Source organism: Mesoplodon bidens (genome assembly GCF_964165515.1).
Source record: "Mesoplodon bidens genome assembly, chromosome: 15".
In the NCBI taxonomy this organism is placed as follows: Eukaryota; Metazoa; Chordata; class Mammalia; order Artiodactyla; family Ziphiidae; genus Mesoplodon; species Mesoplodon bidens.
The window spans coordinates 24,241,703-24,247,918 of NC_138171.1; positions in this window are offsets into that span (position 1 = coordinate 24,241,703).

Sequence of the window (6,216 nt, forward strand, 5' to 3'; positions counted from 1 at the left end):
TAAATGCCCAGAAATGGAATCGCTGGATCTTACGGTAGTTCTATTTTTATTTTTTTCAGGAATCTCCATACTGTTTTCCACAGTGGCTGCATCAATTTACATTCCCACCAACAGTGCACAGGGGATCCCTTTTCTCCACATCCTCCCCCACACTTGTTATTTGTTGTCTTTTTGAGGATAGCCATTCTGACAGGTGTGAGGTAATATCTCATTGTGTTTTGATTTGCATTTCCTGATGATCAGTGATGGTGAGCATCTTTGCATGTGTCTGTTGGTTATCTGTATGTCTTCTTTAGAAAAAGGTCTATTCAAGTCCTCTTTCCATTTTTTAATTGGGTTGTTTGTTTTTGCATTATATTCAATTTTCATGTAATATTGAATACATACAAAAGATTATATATTTCTTTTTTTGAATGTTTTTGTATAGCAGGTTCTTATTAGTTTTCTATTTTATACATATTAGTGTATACACGTCAATCCCAATCTCCCAATTCATCCCACCACCACTGCACCCCACCCCCGCTTCCCCCCTTGCTGTCCATACGTTTGTTCTCTACATCTGTGTCTCTATTTCTGCCTTGCAAATCGGTTCATCTATACCATTTTTCTAGATTCCACATATATGCATTAATATACAATATTTGTTTTTCTCTTTCTGACTTACTTCACTCTGTATGACAGTCTCTAGGTCCATCCACGTCTCTACAAATGACCCAATTTCATTCCTTTTTATGGCTGAGTAATAGTCCATTGTATATATGTACCACATATTCCTTATCCATTCGTCTGTCGATGGACATTTAGGTTGCTTGCATGACCTGGCTATTGTAAATAGTGCTGCAATGAACATTGGGGTGCATGTGTCTTTTTGAATTATATTTTTCTCTGGGTATATGCCCAGTAGTGGGATTGCTGGGTCATATGGTAATTCTATTTTTAGTTTTTTAAGGAACCTCCATACTGTTCTCCATAGTGGCTGTATCAATTTACATTCCCACCAGCAGTGCAAGAGGGTTCCCTTTTCTCCACACCCTCTCCAGCATTTGTTGTTTGTAGATTTTCTGATGATGCCCATGCTAACCAGTGTGAGGAAATACCTCATTGTAGTTTTGATTTGCATTTCTCTAATAATTAGTGATGTTGAGCAGCTTTTCATGTGCCTCTTGGCCATCTGTATGTCTTCTTTGGAGAAATGGCTATTTAGGTCTTCTGCCTGTTTTTTTTTTTTTTTTTTCGGTACGCGGGCCTCTCACTGTTGTGGTCTCGCCCATTGCGGAGCACAGGCTCCAGACGCACAGGCTCAGCAGCCATGGCTCACAGGCCTAGCCGCTCCACGGCATGTGGGATCTTCCCAGACCGGGGCATGAACCCGTGTCCCCCTGCATCAGCAGGCGGACTCTCAACCACTGCACCATCAGGGAAGCCCTTTTTTAAGAATCCACCAAAGTGTCTTCCAAAGTGGCTGTACCATTTTGCATTTCTATCAGCACTGAAAGTTCCCGGTGTTCCACATCCTTGTCAGCTTTTGGTATTGTCAGTGTTTTGAATTTTGACCATTCTAAAAGGTGTGTAGTGGTATCTCATTATTTTGGGCGGGGCGGGGGAGGGAGTTGTTTTGTTTTGAGGTATAGTTGATTTACAATGTTGTGCCAATCTCTGCTGTACAGCGAAGTGACTCAGTTATGGTATCTCCTTGGGTTTTTTTAGTTTTTTTTTTTTTTTTTTTTTTGCAGTACGCAGGCCTCTCACTGCTGTGGCCTCTCCCGTTGAGGAGCACGGGCTCTGGACGCGCAGGCTCAGCAGCCATGGCTCACGGGCCTAGCCGCTCCGTGGCATGTGGGATCCTCCCAGACCGGGGCACGAACCCGTGTCCCCCGCATCGGCAGGTGGACTCTCAACCACTGTGCCACCAGGGAAGCCCGGTATCTCCTTGTTTTAATTTGCATTCCCCTGATGACATTTGATGTGAAGCATCTTTTCATATGGTTGTTTGCCATCTGTGTGTCTTCTTTGGTGAGTTGTCTAAGTTCTTGGCCCACATTTTAATCAAGTTGTTGGGTTTTTTTAGTTGTTGAGTTAAGTATTCTTTGTATATTTTGGAAAACAGTCCTTTATTGTATATGTCTTGCAAATATTTCTCCCAGTCTGTGGCTTGTCTTTTCATTTTCTTGAACTCTCTCTTACTTTCACTGCAATTTATTTGTTGAAGAAACTGGGTTGTTTGTCCTATAGTTTCCCCTATTATGGGTTTAGCTAATTGCATCCCTGTGGAGTTGATTGTTTAATGTCTCTCTGGTGTTTTTGTTTTGGTAAATTGATATTAAGATCTAGAGGCTTAATCAGAGTCAGATTTTTTTTTAAGTTTTCTATTTAGAATATGTTATCCTAAGAGCCATTTTTTAAAATATTTATTTGTTTATTTATTTATTTATTTTTGGCTGCATTGGGTCTTTGTTGCTGTACATGGGCTTTCTCTAGCAAGCGGGGGCTACTCTTCGTTGCTGGGTTCAGCCTTCTCTTGTTGCAGAGCACGGGCTCTAGGCACGCAGGCTTCAGTAGTTTTGGCACGCAGCCTCAGTAGTTGTGGCACACGGGCTTAGTTGCTCCACGGTATGAGGGATCTTCCCGGACCAGGGCTTGAACCCATGTCCCCTGCATTGGCAGGCGGATTCTTAACCACTGTGCCACCAGGGAAGTCCCCAGATTCAGATTTTTACATTTTGTTTTTATTTTTCAAGAATGTTTCATAAATGGTGTTGTGTACTTCAATCAGGAGGCACGTGTATCTGGTGTCTCAATTATTAACAGCCTTTTGTTGACCATTGCCTAGATTCATTATTTCAGTAGGGGTTACAATATCATGATATTCTAATTTGGCTAGAATACTTCTCTAAAGAAAGACTTTTCCTTATTCACTAGTTGGCTACCTTGAGGTATAGTTCATACAGAAAAGTCTTGGTTCTTTCCCTTTGTTTACCAGTTTTCAAAATAATGAGCAGATTCCCTAGCATCCTCCAAAGGTGACAATGAAGTTTTTATAAAAAGTACTTCGAACTTGGATTTAAACTCATTTGATGGTTTTCAGTCCACTGAATCAAAGCTCAAATTTTCCCATTTCTGGCCAATGGAAGCCTCTCTTCAAGTTAGCTCCTGAGTCCTGTTAATGCAACCCCAGTCATCCTTGATAGCTTCCTTGCTTTCTGGTAAAAGAAGATGTTTCAGGCTCATCTTATGTATTTCCTGCCCCATCCCTGAATTGACCATTTCTCTAATAGCTGAGGAGATGACTTTTTACCAGCAGCTTGTCTGGTTTTATCTGCCAACCTCATCTTTGCCCGTGAACCTTCATTAATTCAGCTGATGATTATCTTCTGCAGTTCCAGGGCAAGCCTCTGTGGCCACTTTGATAGACAAGGATACCTGTTGCCCTCCTTTTATTACTTTGCCTCAAAATAGGGACCTAGACCTACTCTTAATTTCCCACAGCACAGATAAGAACTGCTATAACTTTTAACAAGTCTTGACTGAAAGTTGAGGACATGGCAGCATCTAGAAACTAACAACTACCATTAGCTATGGCTGCTCATAGAACCACAATCCACCCCACTCATTATTCAGGGCTTCTCTGTGGCCGAGGCCAGCTCACCCCACACTCAGGGACACCCTTGATCATCAGTGAATACACTAGATTCTAGGCCAGAGAGAGGAAGGAAAGTCCTTCCCCAAATCCCATCGACTTCCCCAACTTACAAAGTTGCATTTTTTTAATTAAAGTGTAATTGACTTACAATATTATACTAGTTTCAGGTGTACAACATAGTGATTCAATATTTTTATATATAACAAAATGATCACCACAGAAACTTGTATTTTTCTAGGAATTTATTAGCATAAAGTTGTTCTCTTTTATTCCTAATATTAGTTATCTATGCCTTGACTAGTCTTGCCAGAGATTTTTAATTTTATTATTCTTTTTTCAGCAACAAACTTTTGACTTGGTTGTTACTGTCAATTTTTATGTTTATTTTCTATTGTCCTAATTTTTGCTTTTATTTTATTATTTTCTTTCTTTTTTTTAATAGTTTCATATTTTATTACTAATCAGGTGTACTTTATGTTTTATTGAAGTATAGTATAATTTACAATATTATATTAGTTTCAGGTGTACAACATAGTGATTCAGTATTTTTTATTGTTTTCTTCCTTATACTTGCTTTGAGTGATTCTGATGAGGTTGCTGGTTACTGTGGCATGACCTAGTCTGTAGGATATCTTCCATTTGCTCCTCCGGAAGTACTCTCCACCCTTTCTGCCCCACGAGGGTGAATTGTTCTCTACTCCTATAGCCTGTATGAACTACCCCAATGGGTTCACTTTCCTTCTGGCTTCTACTTGGGTCCAGTCAATGGGGCATCCAGGCAGGAAATTGGTGAAAGGGAGTAGAATGATGTCATGATATTTGTCCCCCAGGCTTCCTTCCTTCCAGGGTGCTTCAGGCTGGCTAGTCTCCCAATTGAAGGTCACTGTTCCTCTCAACTTCTTTTCAGGAAATGGTAACCTTTCCATTCCCTTGTTCTTTCAGGCTGGGTATGGTAATTGCTGTGCTATTAGTAGCCCCAGAATCCTTAGTTATCCTTTGTGGTTCTCTTACACTCTGCCCATACCTTTGTAAATAGTCTTTTTATTAAACCCTCCTCTAAGCTTCCTAATTTGAATGAGCCATATGTTTCCTGTCAGGTGCCTGACTGGTACACCTAGAGACCATTCTGACTGGTACATGTTTTTAATTTAAAGTCTAAAGTTAATCATTATCTTTACACCACTCCCAAATAAAAGAAAAACATTAGATTAGCAAGGTTGTGGGATACAAGATCAATATTCAAAAGTCAGTTTACTTCCATACATTTGCAATTAACAATATAGAAATGAAATTAAGAAAACATTTCCAGGGCTTCCCTGGTGGCGCAGTGGTTGAGAGTCCACCTGCCGATTCTAGGGGACACGGGTTCATGCCCCAGTCCGGGAAGATCCCACATGCTGCAGAGTGGCTGGGCCAGTGAGCCATGACCGCTGAGCCTGCGCATCCGGAGCCTGTGCTCCGCAACGGGAGAGGCCACAACCGTGAGAGGCCCGCGTACCGCAAAAAAAAAAAAAGAAAAAAAAAAGAAAAAAAAAAAAGAAAACATTTCCATTTATAATAGCATAAAATAGAATAAATTACTTGGGAGTAAATTTAACAAAAGAAGTACAAGAAGATTTGTACACTGAAAACTATAAAACATTGTTAAAAGAAAACTTTAAAGACCTAAATAAATGGAAAAATATTTCCATGTTCATGGGTTCGAAGACACAATATTGTTAAGATGGCATTACTACCCAAATTAGTCTACAGATTGAATGCAGTCTCTATCAAAATTCAGCTGCTTTTTAAAGAGAATTTGACAAGCTGATCCTAAAAGTCATTTGGAAAGTCAGGGGACCCAGAATAGCCAAAACAATCTTGAAAAGGAAGAACAAAGCTGGAGGATTCACACGTCCTGATTTCAAAACTTACTACAAAGATACAATAATCAAGACAGTGTGGTGCTGGCATAAGGATAGATGTATGAATTAATGGAATAGAACTGAGAGTACAGAAATAAACCTTTATATTTATGGTCAGTTGATTTTTGAAAAAGGTGCCAAGGCAATCCAATGGGGAATATTTTTAACAAGTTTTGCTGGGACAGCTGGATATCTACTTGCACAAGAAAGATTTTGGACCACTATTTAACACCATATTAAAAAAAATTAACTCAGTGAACCAAAGACCTAAATAGGAGCTAAAACTATAAAATTCTTAGGAGAAAACATAGGCATAAATCTTTGTGACCTTGGATTAGGCCATGGCTTCTTAGAAGACACCTTAAAGCACATGTAGACAAAGAAAAACAGATAAATTGGACTTTCTCAAAATTAAAAACTTTGTGCTTCAAAGGACACTATCCCTACAGAATGGGAGAAAATATTTGCAAATCAAATATCTGGTGAGGGTCTAGTATCCAGAATATATAAAGAACTCTTACAACTCAACAATAAAAGACAACCCAATCAAAAAAATGGGCAAAGGAGATAAATAGACATTTCTCCAAAGAAGTATACAGATGGCCAATAAGCACATGCAAAGATGTTTAACATCATTAGTCATTAAGGAAATGCAAATCAAAACCACAATGA